Raw genomic sequence first — 18,260 nt, 5'->3', positions numbered from 1 at the left:
CAATCAGGTGATCACTGTATGCTTGCACTTACGCAGTCTAATGTGACTGACATTTGCTAAACAATCAAAAGAGAACCTTCATATCCTGTGACTACCATCTCTTCCCACCTATCCACACCTTTCTTGTTCTTACAGACAAGTTATTTGTGCTCTTAGTCAGGGTCACCTTCTCTATCTAGGCACAGGACCCTATCCTCTCTTCCTGAAGTTACTGAAGCAGTCTCCTAAGTGGTCTACCTACTTATGTCTTCCCCACCCACCCTGGGAGTTTCTTCCTACTCTGCTATGGGCTTAATGTTTATGTTCCGCCAAAATCCTTATGTTGAAATCCTGACACTTTAGGTGATGGTATCAAGAGGTGGGGTGTTTGGGAGGGTGATTAGGTAATGAGGGTATAGCCCTCAAAAATGGGATTACTGCAATTATTTAAAAAATCCCAGAGAGCTTTCTCGTCTCTCCCACCACGTAAGGACAAATGGAAGGCTCCATCTATGAACAAGGAAATGGGCCCTCATCAGACACTGCATTTGTTGATGCCTTGATCTTGGACTTCTTAGCCTCCAGAACTGTGAGAAATAAATTTCTGTTGTTTATAAGCCACCCAGTATAGCAGCCTGAACAGACTAAGACACATTCTCGGCATGGCAGCCAGAGTGATCCTTGTAACGATTCAGACTGAATAGCCTCCCTGCTAATTTTCAAATATACTACCCATTCTCTTGTCCCAGAGCTTTTGCACTTACTGTTCTTTCTGCCTAGAACAATCTTCCTCAGATTTCTGCCTGGCTTGCTGTCTCATTTCCTTGAAGTCTTTTTCTCAGAAGTTACCTACATAGAAAATCTTTACCAGGCCACTCTATGTAAAGTTCAGCCCCATATACCATTTCATATCTCCTCTTTTTTCTTTTTGCACTCATCTATATATAAAAATATATATGGGAATATAAAATATATAAATGCTATATTTTAGATATTTTTATCCCTGCATCGTTTATCTCCTCCATTGAAAACTAACTTCCTTGAATGCAGACATTTTTATCTATTGGGTTTACTTCAGCATCCCCAATATATAAAACAATGTCTAGCAATACCTACATGGTGATTGATAAACATTTGTTCAATGAATGGCTTGCCAAAAAAAAAAAAAAAAAAAAAAAAGGATGCATGAGTGATTAGGAAAAGAAAAAGCAAAATGATTAATGCCTTTCACATGGAAAATTAATATTTAGAAATGTCTGTTTTTACCATGATATCCTCCATTTATGAAATCAAGATTTCAGGGGATCCAAGGACACAACAGTTGTCATGGTAGTGCCATGACAATATGGCACTACAGCTCACTGAAAAACACACCAAAACAACACTAAGAATTCATAACAATTCTAAAATTACTATTTTTAATCTTAGCAGTAATTGTCACTCCTTAAACAATAGATATTTGGTAAATCTTGCCCCTTCAGGCAACCTCTGAGAGTTTTACTTTTAACGATAACTCTTTCCTACTTTCTCAGACATTCATATTCTCTCTGTCTCTGTCACACACACACACATACACACACACACAATATAAGCAGATAGAGTCTAAAAGCTAAAGTACATAATCATGGGATGGTATGGCAGAGCATATCTTCTTGCCTGATATGAGGACGAAATCATAATATGATTACACAATATATGTTTCTGATCTCCTCTTTCCCTCTATCTCTAAAACAAATAAATATTAAATATTCAACCTTTTAAAATGTTTCTGGAATCATGTTTGTGTATTTTACAATAATATCTTACAATGTATCTTTAGATATTTAATTAAAAATTTTTGCAGGTGGTTGATAAAACACATTATTAAGAACTATAAGTCCCCTTTCCCCTCAATTTAGCAGAATCTTTTAGTGATATAAAGATCGCCTTTATCAGAGGCTCTCAATCTGTCCCAATTTTTCATAAGTCACTGAGCTCCAATGACATTTTGTCAGATGCAAAACTTGAAAATAAAAGAAGAAAATTTGCTTTTGACTTTATTACACAAAAAATGTCTGAGTGATAGATGAGACCATTGCAGTTATGGCGGTTCTTGGGTTCCTGTTGTTAGTCATGGGTTATTTTGATCAGCTGCAAAGTAATAAGGGGTGACTAGAACAGAAAATACTTGCAGTTTTCTGGAGCTTCACAAAATGCTAATGAAAATAGCTGAGATTTGAGAGACCCTACTAGAATCTCTGTCAAATTCCATAATGTCCTGATCCCCTTCCTGGGAAGGGTCCTAAGGAGTTCTCTTTGCTGATTATATCTTACCTCCACATTGGCTTTGGGGAGAAACAGAGGTCAGTGATTGAAAAGAGAAATTACCTTTTGAGTTGGGAATGCTAGAAATAATAGATGTAGCCAGATCTGCCAGATTGTGAGTACACTGTTTGATTGAGTTATTAGTACTATGATCTGCTATGATGATTTCAAACTAATTTTCAAGCTAATTGGGTCAGTTATAAACACATGGAAATTTGGGTGGAGTATTTTAGGACAACATTTCCCATACTTAACCTTATTCTCATCTTAATTCTCTTTGGTTACTTTCCCAGATTAGTCTCAGAATTTTGTGACCAAGGAAGGTTTAAATTAAGTTCTAACATGAGGACAAAATAGACCATACCCAGGCTTGAAGGAGCTATTAGTTACTTTTGTTCTCTTGGGATAACAAATTGGTAGAAATGAGGGTGGATTTTAATTGTCACAGAAGGTACAAATGATGCTGCCATGTGACTGGGGGTCTTGGGACTGGGGAGGAATATCATTATCATTAGGGAGGACCATAGTGCACACAAGTAAGTTTCTCCACAATGGTGACCTTGGCATGGTGTGCAAACTTTATTCCTAAATAAAAAATAAATGGATGATACTCTTGCTTGGTATTTCATATGTCAGGCAATTTCTTTGACCCACATCCATTATGTTAACGTTCTTCTCTAGCACTCTGGATAAAAATTTGGGCCACTATGTTTAACTTCATCCATTATTCATAGTCCTTGATTGCTTCTAACATTAGTACATGAACTGGGAGCTCTGAAAGATTTTTTATGTCATGTGTAATTGTTGGAATTTCCTGTGTATTTAATTTAAGTTACATTTTCCAACAACTTGGCTTTATTCTTAAAGGACATGTGATCAACAGTTCTTTGCAAGGGCAAAGATTATGGTATGTTCCAGCAAATTGTGTTTGTTGACCTAAGACATTTCCCCCCACCCCTAACTCATATTGATTGTCTACAACATTTGTAATGAAACAGAGTCAGAGAGTAAACTCAGGGCTGTGGGGGTATATTTGTCTTACAGATCAAACACTTAAAGCAGGATTTATGGAAGCAGAAGGCTGTGGGTCAATAGCTAAAAAAAACCTGGATTGTAAACAATCAAAGGACTTTCTGAGGTGTGAAGGAGAGGAGAAAGGAGACAGGAGTGGGTAGAGAGGAGGAGAAGGGGCAGGAAGATACACAGAGTTTGCTATGGTAGGAAGTCTACATCTGAAAAGAATTAGAGGAAAGGAGGTCTGAGAAAGACGGCTTTACCACAAGGATGAGCCCCAGAGACCCTTTCCACTCCCCTTACTGACAGGGATTGTATCGTAAACATTTCCTCTGTACTCTCCCATACTCTCATTTGGAGTAATTTTAGAATACTGAAATTTTGGATCAGTGCATCAACAACACTAAAAATAGATACACATACAATTCAGGGAAAGTTATAATGATTGCATTTTGTTACCATAATTTAATAAGAACAGTCAAGTGTATTAGAGCTCAGAGCAACTGTAAGCCTTCATTCAGTGTGAAAACATAGACCACATCGATGAAGATGCTTTTCTGACCCAATGTTCAAATCAGACAAGTGCTATTAATAAGGAATCAACTTTCTAGCAATACTAAATTCTGTGTAGTGATTTTAAGTTCCACAAAATATTTTTTACTTATTATGTTATATCCAGCTAAGTCTACAGAGAATAGAGTAAGTATTAAACCCCTTTTACAAATTAAAAACTAAGGACTGACATTTAGAGGCTATTTAAAATCTTAGAGACAAAAGAAAAAAAATCTTATCCAGCAAAATCAGGTATGGTTTTTGCTGTGGTACATTGTGGTACATTGTGGTAAGATTGTGGTACATCGGTGTCTACATTAGTGCTTTTCCACTCTGTTACTCTACATGATTATTTCTCAAACAAGTCTATCTGTTCAACAGTGTCCTCATATGGAGAAGTGGGACAGTATTCTGTATGGTCCTTGGTTCTCTACAGAGATAAGAAGCTCCAAGGCTAGTTCTAAGAAAATCTTCCCACTTTCTAAATGATGCAACTCAATTTAGCATGGTCTATTGGAATTTTTTTTTTTTTTTGCAGGCTTTCACTTTTGATAACAAAAAGTATAATTTGATACACACAGTTCAGATGAAATGATGACTTCTGTGGTCCAGATGTGAGCCCTAGGCCACTTCCTTATAGGCTTATAATATCATTAAGGCCAATCATATGCGTGTTTCTCTTAATTTTTTTTCCTCCTCACATTGCTCAACTTTGGGGATTTTTAAAAGCCCTATTCAGTTTAATTCAGCCCCTTCTGACATCGAAGATTTAATGACTCTAATTAGGATGTTATCTTAAATTCCATGTACATATGAGGAAACCATGACTTACGTATGGAAGTTAGGCTTTGGTAGTAGTTCCTAGAAAGCACTTCTAAATCATGAAATAAAACATGAAACTCAAATGCCAAGTTATTTAATTTTCAAGGGGAATGTAATATTCAGATAAAATAAACCATAATGATACATTCATTTACTTTTATATGCATAAAAGTGTGAAGTTATATCATCACTTCCAGGTATCAGTTTAAGTAATGCATCTTCCAAGCTATTTTACAATCATTCTTCCATTGTTCCATAAATAGATTTTGAGAATACAAGCTGTTAAACTAAAAGTTACTGCAATAATATGACTGAATAAAGCAGCAAGGCAATTTGAGAAGAATATACTAAGAAGACTAAATAAGAATGCTGAATTTCTAAAATACATCCTTCAGAAATTCACAGATGTAACACCATGGTCAGCACACAAGAATGAGCAAATCAGGCTTCTCAAAGTCACATTTTACTCAATGCACCATGGATCTGCAATAAGACCACATGAAAACTGGGACTAAGAAATATATAGAAACTATATTAGTGGCTGAATGCAGTGGCTCACCCCTGTAATCTCAGCACTTTGGCAGACCAAGGCAAGAGGATCACTTGAGGCCAGGAGTTCAAGACCAGCATGGGCAACACGTGATACCCTATCTCTATAATTTTTTTAAATTAGGATGGCACAGTGGTGTTTGCCTGTACTCCTAGCTACTCAGGAGGCTGAGGTGGGAGGATCCTTTGAGTCTCGGAGTTCAAGGCTTCAGTGACTGTAATTATGTCTCTGCACTCCAGCCTGGCTGACAGAGCAAGACTCTGTCTCAAAAAAAAAAAAAAAAAAAAAAGAAAGAAAGAAAGAAGGAAAGAAAGAAAATATATTAAAATGGTAGCTCTCAGAGAATTGAATGTGCCAAATATAGGTTTACTCCATGAAGATCTGGCTTAAAGGAAGATGGTAATGGAATGTGTATTATTTTTTAATTTAACCTATTAAATTAAACAACACAGGGTCCAAAGAATCCACCAAGGCCTAGATGATCTTGTTAGACTATTTAACCCTACCATGGTGCAGTTTCTACTTTATATTGAAAATGTGTCCAAAGATGGTGCTCTCTTTTATTAAGAATGTAAATTTTAATTATTACTTTTTTCAGTATTACATTTTGGCCTCAGATTTAAGGGAGAGAGTATATGTGTGTTTGTCCACACATATATATAAATGCACATACACACAGAGGAGTGGGCGACTTCCCTTGTCAAAATGATCTTCCAGTAACACAATTTGCCAACCGTCTGTCAACATTATCACTCTCTTTTTAAGTAATGTCGTATAGATGTCTCAGATGGCAGCAAGTGTACAGCATGTGGAGGTGCACTGTCATCGGCTTACAGAGTCTTCATTTTTACATAATCTCCCAGCTAACTCCAAATGTGGTTGTTTTAGAAACCAAATATCTGGACCCATGTTAAAGGTATGACTGCCCCATGCAGAACTGAAAACAGAGTTACTTTCCCTTTCTTTCTCCCCATTGATCTTTAACTCTGTGTCCCTTTGTGCTGTATAATCATATCTCTTCTGAATATACATAGTTTTGTTGTTCAACATGGAAACCATTTCCTCCACTTAGTCCAATGATGCAGACACTTAAAAAATCTAATTATTAGTTTTCCTATTTCACTCATACCAACAAACACTGTGTTCAATATTTATGGATTATGGATTTATCTTGTGTTTGCATTGGTTTTGCAAGTAGAGATCTTTACTGATCAAAAAAGATACACCTAAACAACCTCACTTTCGCATCTAATGGAAAAAGCCAGAACCCAGTAATATTTAATGCCCTTCGTTGTTTTATATTTAAATCTTACCACTGCAAGCAAATGTGAAATCCTTAAATTGCTGGCCTCAGTGTTCCCATGTCAGCTGGCATATGCTCAGGTTGCAGATCCTGCCAAAAGTCAAAGGAAAACATTCATGAAACAGAGCCTGATGGATGATTATTCTAATCCTGTCTGCCCAGCACTGCCGGCAACCTTGGTTTATAAATGCCTGCTGCTGCTTTAATGATAAGACCTCTTAAACACAGCTGAATGCAGTGCACCAGTGGATTTTCTTTTTTTTTCCTCTCTCTGCCCTAACTAAGAGACTGATTATTGATCTCTACCTGGATGTTCCTATTGCGAACAGGCCATTCATGAATACAAGCAGGACGAATAATGGTACACGGCCTAGGTAGTATTAATAAACTACAGTCAGGACATGGTCTCTGTGGGGGAAAAAAGTAACCAGCCCAATTTTAATGAAGTACGTGCTTCCATGACTGCAAAGTCGTGCACATTCTACGGGCCACACATTGGGTAGCAGAGGGCAACTGCATTTTCACTGAGTCCCTTGTCAGTTTGGATACCCTATACTCTTACTCAAGAGAAGTTTCCAAATGCCCTCTATTGCCCTTGAGATGAGGCTCTGAGGGCTGGAGTAGATTTATCTTGCCCTGACCACACTACTGGAATAGAGGGATCTGAACCAAGAAGTGGCTACACAGACACACAAGGAATGCGAGCCCACGGAAGCACTCAAGAATCCCAAACCTGAAGACAGAGGGGGTGAAAAGCAGCTGAATTAATATCCCCAGGAGTTCTATGAAGCCTCTTTGAAAACCAGAGAAACCTTAGTTCAGAAATAGAGCAAGGTGTTTTAAAGTTAGAAAATGTCAGACTTTGTCATTCTTAGATGAGTTTTTGTTCTGCCAGCATATGAGTGTGTATGTTAGCTTGTTTGATGCTAAGAGGAGATGTAAGTTTTACATTTACTATCTGCTGAAGTATTTTTTTTTTTTTTGGAATAACACACTTGATATTTCTGTATTTCAATAAAGTCAAGCAGAACTAGAGGGGTAGTTCTTCAATGGAAGGAATGCATGCAACTGTGAATATTAAAACAAGAACTCAATCCCAGCACTTTGGGAGGCCGAGGCAGGTGGATCACAAGGTCAGGAGATCGAGACCATCCTGGCTAACACAGGGAAACCCCATCTCTACTAAAAATACAAAAAATTAGCTGGGCGTGGTGGCAAGCACCTGTAGTCCCAGCTACTCAAGAGGCTGAGGCAGGAGAATCACTTGAACCCAGGAAACAGAGGTTGCAGTGAGCCGAGATTGCACCACTGCACTCCAGCCTGGGCAACAGAGTGAGACTCTGTCAAAAAAAAAAACAAAAACAAAAACAAAAAGAAAAAACGAAAACTCAGCTAAGGAATCATTTGGAAAATGAGAGCCACCAAGAAGAAATGTTGATACCCTACACCGTGTCCACCATGGCATGAGTCAGGCCACAGCCACTCATCTCCTTGTATTTAAGTGGAGAGAAAAACCATTTTCTTTGAAAAATTAAATGGTATGTTTTCCATACCTGTATTATTGTCTGAATCCTGCATTACCTCACCATTTCAAAGACCAAAGAATCATTTAGGATAGTATCATCATTAGGTCAGTTTTGTTAAGGACTGAAAATATCTGGGCAAGTATTCAGAATGGGTGTTTTCAAATATGAGTGTGCATAAGAGGTTTTGGAGAGTTTGTAACAACACAGATTCTTTGGCCTTACTTCCTAAAGATTCTGAATCAATAGGTCTGGGCTGCAGTCCAGGACTATATGCTATACATTTTCAAGAAGAACTGGTCATTTTAATGTACCTACCCCAAAGATCCAATTCAATAACTAATTAGTAGACACCTCCTTCAGATTCACTTAATGAGAAAAGCTTTTCTGTTTTAGCCAGCCCCTTGTTGTGTTATCTGACTATGGTTGACGAATGTGGAGCACCGAATTTAGCAGAAGTATTTGTAAGAGGAACAACAGCTATAACATTTAAAAGGGGAACTGGCTTTTTACAAATCAGAAACTGCCATCAACAAAACACGTGAGTAAGACTTATTTGGAGGGCAGATATAAACCTAAATTTGGTCCAGTGTGTTTTGATGCTTCTTGCACAAATGAAGCTATTAAACCAAAGAAGCCAGAGGCACACTTCCCATCACATATAAAAACATTCCAGCCAGGTGCAGTGGCTCATGCATGTAATCCTAGCACTTTGGAAGGCCAAGGCAACCGGATCCCTTGAGCCCAGGAATTCGAGACCAGCCTGGACAACATGGAGAAACCTCTTCTTTACCAAAAAACCACAAAAACAATTAGCTGGGCATGCTGGCACGTGCCTGTGGTCCCAGCTACTCAGGAGCCCGGGAGGTTGAGGCTGCAGTGAGCCTAGCACTCCAGCATGGGCAACAGAGCCAGATCCTGTTAAAAAAAAAAAAAAAAAAAAAAAATCCTTAAATATTTGGTTCCAACCCCGACTTTCAGAAATAAAGTGTTACATAGGGTTTTTAGCCCGAAATCTAAGACCTGTCTCCCTGCACCCCACCCCACCCCGCCCCCCCCAACACACAACCCTGACAATAGTTTGTAAATTTTATGGATTTACTTGGGATGCATTTGCTCCTGCCATCCCTTCCCCACTCCCAGCAGGTCCAGGCTTTGCATCAGAATTTAAGGTGGACTGTGACTCAACAGATGAAGAACCTTTGGACTGGTGTTCTAAGGATACTGGTCCTAACCTTAGCTTGGCTTCTACTTGGTTTGGTGGCTTTTGACAAACAACTTCACCTCTCTACAACTCAGTTTTTTCATCTATGAAATAAAAAAAGCTGAATTAGAAAAATCTGAATATTTTTCCAGCTTTACAATTCTAGGAAGTGCCAATAAAATTGGGAGCATCAGGCTGGAAGGTATCTTGACATTGACATGTCTTTGGCTAATCTCCTCATTTACGGGGGAGGAACTGAAGTCCAGAGAGTTTACGACACTCTGTAGTATGTGGGACATATCATTACGGTGGAAGATCAAAAATGGAACCCAGAATTTCCAACTCATCCACCAACTCACTCTTCATTCTAATGCACAGTTAAGTTTCTAAAGCTCTATTTCCAGCTCATACTTTCTCATTGGCCGAGGGTGCATTTCAGGCAGGATTTTCTTTTCTTGGCAGAGAGAGGGGTACAATGTGTTCTTTGGGGCTCTCTTCCAGATTTTCTCCAGGAGAGAACATATGCCCAGGTCCCCAGAGAATTGTGCTCCCACACTCACAGCTGTACGACAGGCAAGAAAAAGCTGTCTACAAGCTTAAATAAACTATCAGCATTTGCAAAAGTGTTATGAGGTGTCTTCAGGAAGTGTTCCAGGAGAATTGCTATTCTAAAAAGATAAAAGATCACTAGGTTCTCTTGTCCTGGATTTTACCCTACACTCAGACATTAATACTTGAAGTGCATCAGTGATACTCATTTATTCATCCAAAGTTCAACATTCAGTAAGCACAACTGGCAGCACAACAGAGAGAGTCCTTGCACTCATGCAGATGAGTGTCCAGTATGGAACTGTAGCCTTCTGCAAGTTCTGCTGCACTCCTGCCTGTGTGCTTTGGAAGGCAGGGAGAAGCACCTACTCCCCAAGAGAGACGCTCATGCTTCCTTTGAGTTGCCCTCTTCTAAATTACATAGTTCTGGGAGATTCTCTATTATCTGAGCAGGAATCCATTTATCCAAATTGCTTTTGTTGAACCTAACAGCATCAGGCTTTGTGTGTCTTTCCTCACTGTGTCAATCCCTATTTGCTTATTAACACTTTACTTGTCCAATAATACGTAGATCAAATTCTCCCCTTTTACTCTCTCTGTGCAATTTTATCTCATGTACCTTAGAATGCACAGAGCAACCTCATTTATTTCTTGGTTATAACACTGGAAGTGGAAGAATTTTCAGCCTTTACTAGTGTGCAGGAATTATAAGTCATTTAGTTTACCCTTTTTTATCGATAAGGATAGTGTGATATAGAAGGACGTCAGAGTTATTGTTAATAAATTGTTATAAATCAAAAAGAAGGAAATGGAAAGTATATTTTTGTTAGTTTTTGTTCTCTGTATGTTTTCATGAGATATTTTAAATATATTATTTAATCTAATTCTTGGGAACACTATTCAGTAGATATATTATTATGTCCCATTTAGAGGTGCCATAAGTCTCAGTGGGGATAAATAACTTAAACCAGGTCAAACAGCTACAAGTGGTAGCTGGCAGAGGTAAGGCTCAATCCCAGGCCTGTCTGAGGATGCCAGAACATGCCAAGGTAGTTGTCTTACCCACCACGCCTCTCCACTTCCACACCAGGTCACAAGGATGGGAGGAGAAAATGCTGAAATCTACTGAGAAGGGGGTTTGGATAGCACAAATGAGAAACTGCAAGTCCTTGACAATTTGGTCAAGAGTCCTATCTACTGCCCTTCTTCTGAGGCCCAACTTCAGACTCTGCCAGTCTTCACCACGTCCTTTCACAGGGAGATTCCCACACACCCACTCCACCAAGGCGCAGAGAGGAGGGAGAAGGGGTGAGGGCGCCATCTCCCTGTGAAAGGATGATGTAAACTGACAGCAGCATCTGCAAGCATCTGAGCTGCTGGCTGGTTATCCATCCAATGTGCCTTGACAATCATGCTAAATCTTTAAGTCCCAGAAAAGATAAGAACTCACAGTTGTGGAATGTAAAAACTGCAGGTCTGCACTTCGTGTATACCACTTTTAAAGGGCATCTCCCAATCCTCCTTTCCAAACACTACCCATCTTATACATATATGAGGTATTTGGCAGCTTTTTGCACCAAGAAGGTGGATAGGAACTGGGCTTGACAGATAAACACTTCAACTTCTCTGTTCCTCAGTAACAACACTACATCTCCTTCAAGTAAACCTTTCCCAAATATTTCTGTAACAATGACAGCCTAAGTACCTCCAAAATAATGATGATAATCACACGTTCTGGTTGTTTGAAATTGTTCGCTTTATTAAGTATTTTTGTTTGTTTTGTGGTCATTTTTGAGACACAGTCTTGCCCTGTTGGCCAGGCTGGAACGCAGTGGCACAATCTCGGCTCACTGCAACCTCCGTCTCCCAGGCTCAAGTGATTCTCCTGCCTCAGCCTCCCAAGTAGCTGGGATTACAGGCATCTGCCACCACGCACCATGCCTGGCTAATTTTTGTATTTTTAATAGAATACACGGTTTCACCATTGGCCAGGCTGGTCTCGAACTCCTGACCTCAGGTAATCTGCCTGCCTCACCTCCCAAAATCCTGGGATTATAGGCATGAGTCACCCCCACCTGGCCTACAGCATTCACTATTTTTACTTAATTTCCACCACAAAAACTACATGAAGTGAATAGGACAGTTTTTTGTTTTTAAACTTACAGTTTTCTTTTTCCTGTTTTTGTTTGTTTGTTTGTTTTTGAGGTATGACTGACAAATAAAAATAGCATACATATCTAGGGTACACGATATGATGTTTTGGCATAGACATACATTGTGAAATTATTACCACAATCAAGCGAATTAACATATCCATCACCTCACAAGTACCTTTTTTGTTTTTGTTTTTTTGGTGGTGAGAACACTGGAGATCTACTCTCATAGGAAACTTCGGGTATACAATACATCATTAATAACGATAGTCACCATACTGTACATTAGGTCTCCAGAACTTATTCATCTTATAACCGATGGTTTGTACCCTTTGACCAATATCTTTCCTTTTCCCCTACTCTCCAGACCCTGGTAGCCACCCTTTTACTCTCTGTCACTATGAGTTTGACTTATTTTCAGAAGTCAGAATAATTATTAATAAATTATTATAAATCAAAAGGAAGGAAATGGAAAGTATATTTTTGTTAGCTTTTGTCCTTGGGTACGTTTTTATAAGCTATTTTAAATCTGTTATTTAATCTAATTCTCAGGAAACACTAGTCAGTAGAGCTATTATTATGTCCCATTTACAGGTACAGGAAGTCTCAGTGGGGATAAATATCTTCAGCCAGGTCAAATAGCTACAAGCAGTTGAACATTTTCCTCCATTCCAAATTCTTCAGGCAACATTATCCATGTCAGAGTCATCCAGGTCCCTGATTTTGTTGGCCTCGCTATGTTCATATAGATTGAGCTTTGTTGCTATTTCACTTTCCCCAGTAGCTGCTGATGGTAAAGTTACCCGACTACATATATGCAAAGTTGTATATGACAGATAATTTGTACAGTCAGTCAGACCTTTTCCTCACTCCTTTCATTGGTTCAGGAAAAGAAAGTTGAAGCCTCGTGCACAGAATAGAGAACGGAAAGGATATGCTAAAGCAGCTTCTTTTCTTTCTTTTTTTTTTTTTTTTTTTTTTTTTTTTTTGAGACGGAGTCTCGCTGTCTCCCAGGCTGGAGTGCAGATCTCAGCTCACTGCAAGCTCCGCCTCCCGGGTTTACGCCATTCTCCTACCTCAGCCTCCCGAGTAGCTGGGACTACAGGCACCCGCCACCTCGCCCGGCTAATTTTTTGTATTTTTAGTAGAGACGGGGTTTCACCGTGTTCGCCAGGATGGTCTCGATCTCCTGACCTCGTGATCTGCCCGTCTCGGCCTCCCAAAGTGCTGGGATTACAGGCTTGAGCCACCGCGCCCGGCCAGCAGCTTCTTTTCAAAGAGCAGTTCTCAGGTCTCCCTGCATATGGCCCCTCCCGGTGAGTGAAAGTGTGGCAAGTACTTCTGAATCGCTGCAGGGCATGTGGCTCTACATACGTATGCATAATGTCCTCTTCGCACTTTGGAGCTACCAGATGCCTAGTTCTGCTGGGAAGAGGTTTGGTAACCCACTTGAAATTATGAGGATTCATAACTCATTTATGCAAGCTGCAGACCCCTCTAGATGACATCTCCTGCTCTAAAGAATGATTGAGAGAAGGATGTAATAGAGCTGAAAATGACAATGAAATATTAGCAGTGCAGTAGAGTTTATATTAGGCCCCCAGCTAGATGAGGGAATTTTACAAGTCGAAAGAAGAGGCACGCCTTCAGGCAACAGGAGAAGCAGAAAACAAAGGAAGCAAGAACTGTCTAGGTGTCAAGGACTGATTTTGTTGCTATGGGAAAGGCCCTGAGGCATTGATTCCTTTTATAGGCTAGTATACAGCCCTCAATCCTGGACTCCTCAGGCTAGTAAGTTAGGTGAAGCTCCTCCTCCACTCCCACTTGATCCTTAAAAAGACTTAGCCCTCTGAGGTAGTGGAATGAGTTTGTGGGGTGGTGGAGGAGGGCAATGTTTAGGATGGACTCACACTAGGTCCTGACCCTGTCTGAGATGAGATTTTGTAACAGACTTGGATCTGCCTCTCCTGGAGCCACTCTCTCCAACCAAATCCTTCCCCACCAGCTCTCCAAATTTTGTTCGGAAACACTAAGCTCATGCCACCCCCCCCAATCCCTTAAAGTCGCCACCCCTCCTCCCTGCTACCAACACACTCCACTCAGGAGACTAGATTCCTGCTCCTCAGAAGAGAACACAAAGCCCTGAACAGCCATGTCCTTCTTTTCAGCTCTTGTTACATGGCACTGCTTCCATCTCCTGAAACACTTCCAATATGCCCTGCCTTTGCATTGCTGCTTTCTCCTCCTGGAGTGCCCTTCTCACTTCTCCCCCTAGGGACATTTCCTACTCATTCTTCAAGAAGCAGCTGCCACTTGACCGGCAAGGTGAAGACTTTCTCATGGCACCTTCCACACATCTCTACTTGACCACTTAGCACTCTCCACTCGAATTCTATGCTACATATTTTAGCCTGTATGAAACTGTGGATTTCTGGAGTGCAGGAGCAATGCGTGCAAATATACCTTTTTATCCTTTACACTGAGCAAAATATCTAGAATATATGAGCCTGATAAATACATGTTGATTGAAAGAAAATGAAGGAATTACTCACTAATTTCTCTCCCACGTGCTTTTAGCAAAATAGTATGTGAGCCCTTACCGTTCTCTGAGACACACTATAGTGGTGATATCGGAGAAAAAGGGACAAGAGATCAGAATACTAGCTGGGCATCTTTCTCTTAAAGCCCATCCCTGAGGGTAACTTCATTTTCCCTGTTGATGGTACCCCTCTGATCCAATGTTAGGGTCCAATCAGGTCACAGGCTTAAAGGTCTTAGAGAGGGGTGGTGGTCTGTGCTACAAAGAGCTCAGGCTTTTCAATCAGATGGTCCTGTGATGGAATCCAGGCATTTCCACCAGCAGCAACTGGAGCTGGAAAAATGTTCAGAATCTAGCTGAATTTCAGGTCTCTCCTTGGGAAAATGAGGAGGATAATACCTACCCTACAGTAATAAAAATAAAATAAAATGATAACTGCCAAGACGATGGCTCATTTTAGGTTCTCAATAAATGGTAACATTTGTTTTTTTATATCTTCAGCCTTAACCCCTTCCACTTCTTGGTTCCCACAAAGTTTTGCTCTTCCTCTAGAATAGAGGTTCTCCTTGCCAGGGTATTAGAGGGTGATCTCGACACCAGAATTATTTAAGGTGATTTTCCAAATGATATCCCCATATCCCTTTTGAGAAACACTTCCGTAGCGTACCATCACTACTGTTACTGATGGAAGCATGTTTTCTTTCTCAGGAGTTATCAGACACAAAGCGGGCTGAGAATTACTTCTCTAGAACACATTTTTTCAAGTCTTGCTTTTTATTTTCACAGTCATAATTCTAGCTGGGACCATAAACTTCTCATCCTGAAACTGTTGTAACAGCTTCCTAGTTGACCTCCTTATTTAGAGGTTATCCTTGTCAGTCCATCCTGTATATAATAGCAAGAATCATCTTGCAAACTCCAGAAAGACAGAGTGAACTTCTGATAAAATGGGCACCTCAGTAGTCACCAAGGAAAGAGCCAGCCCCATCTCCCACACTGGCCACTCTGCACTGCTTCACACCCACTTGTGCCTTTGACTATGTTATTGCTTCTAACTGGAAGGGTCCTTCTTTCCCTAGCCTCTCCCCACCCCATGCAGTTAAAGAATTTCTACACAGCATTCAAGACAAACTCGAGTGCAGCTAACTGTCTGCTCCTCTGTGCCACCAATGCACCTAACTCACCTCTGTTTGTGTGTTCATCTTACAAGTTATGAGCTCATGAGTCCTACTTCTGTGTTAGGTTGTGACTTCTTTAAAGGAAGAGACTGTGTCTTAATCATTCATGTTTCTCCCCATAAAGTAGATGCTCACTAAATTTTTATTGAACTGCCCTAAATTGAACTGAGATGATACCCTGTTCATGCTCCGTTAAATCATTTACCTTGCTCTACTACCTACTAACTACATACATGCACTGTTTGCATGTGTGTCTGCATGGCAGTCATTGCTGGGGTTTTCTCCTCACGTTTGCACTTTTTCCGAGGGCCCTTTCTTTTCTAACAGTGATTATGCAAAAAAGAAGAGTTGCGCATTTACTGGTCCATTTTATTTCAAAACCTAGGGAGGCTGGGTAAGCCCTCCAGCCAACACAGGGATTCTGGAAAAAAAGGCTTTTGTTAAAGCATCTTGTCACTTCCTACTCATTAAATCCAAACTTCCTCAGGTGGACTGCAAGATAGTACCCAACTTGACTGAACCTCTACCCAATCTAGCTGTCTGGACTAGCCCAGAATGCATAATTGCTTTTCTTTGTGATTGTGCTGTGAATAGGACAGGATTCTGTTCCTGCATGTTTCTCTCCCTAGTGAGAACAGTGCTGCAGGCTCAGATCCTTACGGAATGTCCATTACTCTATGATGGAGGCGTTGCCTCTTGAGGTCCCAGGAATTTTTGGCTTGTCCTTGATTCAATGTTCATCTATTTATACATCAAACATTTATTGACGCTTTTCCTGATGTCAAATCCTATGGTAAGTCCTAGGGAAATAAAGATGCATAACCAAAAAACAAAAGTTGGGCTCACAAAGAAGTTACTTAGGATAGAGAGAAGACAGAATATAAACAAATGGCAGTGTAATAATGCAAATGGAAAACAGATCTATACGTACAATGCTGGAGGGGCCCAGTGGAAGCAGATAAAGAGAAGCTGATGTTGTTTTCCACTTATTAGTTGTGCAGAGAACCTGAAAGTGCCCCAACACAGACATCCTCCTCAGGCTGCAAATACCCTTCACGAATTTGAAAATGCTCTTTGAGAAGACTGCTAGCCCTATTACATAAATCACTGTTGTGGTTACATGAGTGACACTACAAGCTTAAATTTCCCCTCTGAAGAGCCATTGTCCTAATAGAAGATCATTGCTGTCTCATTACAGCATCTTGAACTCTCTGCTCTCCAGCATATGCAACTCCCTCACTTCGAACAACTACAAGATACACTATATAACTGAGAAGGAAATATGGATGAGGAATACTCAAGAAGAACCTTCAATCAAAGGCTGCTCCAGCTCTGACTCTAGAACTGTGCTGCCCAGCATATTAAACAGTAGCTATTTCAATGTAAATTTCTTAAAATTAAATAAAATTAAAATTCCAGTTCTGCAGTGGCACCAACTACATTTCAAGAGCTCATTAACACACATGGCTAGTAGCTACCATGTAGTATAGATACTGAACATTTTCATCACCCTAGAACATTCTATGGGACAGTGCTGCTTCAGGAAGTAATCTGAGCTATTTATTCACCAGTTTGTCTTATGATTTTGTGAACTGTTTACTCTTTAAAAATTCAATTCTGGCTTGGGAGGCAACAATCAAAAAGTAAAAGGTAACTGTTTTTGAAGGGCTCACTGTCGAGTGGGGAAGACAATATTTGAGAAAGGAAAAAAACATTGGACAAATGTGCTGTGGGTGGTATGAAAGCACAGACACAAAACAGTCTAGCTGTGACTTAAAAAGTAAGAGAAGACCTCAAAGCAGAGGGGACAGTTGATGCAATTTTTATAGGACGTGTAGCGACTTTCCTAATTTACAAAGTGGAAAGGGCACTGGAAATAGTGAGAACAGCATATGCAGAGTCACTGGGCAGGGAAGAATTTACTGCACATGGGGAACCGCAAGTCCCTCAGTATTCTGGGAGAAGAGTGTAAACTTTTGGGAAGGTGGGTGAGAGCAGGCTGACAAAGTAGCAGACATGGGCATTGGGTGAGCAGGTAGAAGGAAGAAGAGGAGTTATGCATTGTAACACAGTAGTTAGAGCACTGAAGTTTTACAAAACAGGGTTTATGCTCAAAATTATCCACTGCTAGCTTTATTATTGCAGACAATTTTAAACAGCTCTTCGAAGCTCATTTTTTCTCATCTATAAAATGGTATTAATAATACTGCCAACATTCTATGATTGTTTTGTGGATTAAAAGAGACAACGTGCTTGTCATAGTGCATGGCACATGTCAAACATTCAAAAATGAAAGTTGTGACCATTTATTCTGTAAGAGATGTGGGATTATAAAAAGGTTTGAGGAGTAAAATAAAATGACTGTATTGTATGCAGAAGACAGACACAAAGGAATTACTAATGTTAATAATAATAATTAAAATAACAGCTAATATTTACTGAGTATTTACTACCTACTGGGCTTGATTTCAAGTATTTTAAATAAGCTAATTCATTTAATCTGCTCAACAACCCTATCAGGTAGGCTACCATTACTAGCTTTCCTTTACAGATGGGAAAATGAAGGTATAAAGAAATTAAATAATTGGCT

General features: G+C 39.9%; 1 long non-coding RNA gene across 1 annotated transcript in view; it reads right to left on the bottom strand.

The window, feature by feature from the left end:
• LOC140710460 (uncharacterized) overlaps positions 1-18,260 on the bottom strand; it is a 278,707-nt gene that overhangs the window by 52,165 nt on the left and 208,282 nt on the right. The window contains exon 3 of the long non-coding RNA XR_012091485.1: positions 6,535-6,614. This is a non-coding gene — a long non-coding RNA (uncharacterized lncRNA). The remainder of the gene's footprint in view (positions 1-6,534; positions 6,615-18,260) is intronic.

Source organism: Chlorocebus sabaeus, chromosome 26, assembly GCF_047675955.1.
Source record: "Chlorocebus sabaeus isolate Y175 chromosome 26, mChlSab1.0.hap1, whole genome shotgun sequence".
NCBI lineage: Eukaryota > Metazoa > Chordata > Mammalia > Primates > Cercopithecidae > Chlorocebus > Chlorocebus sabaeus.
The sequence above is the reverse complement of the archived record's forward strand: the minus strand, read 5'-3'. Positions and strand labels throughout refer to the sequence as shown.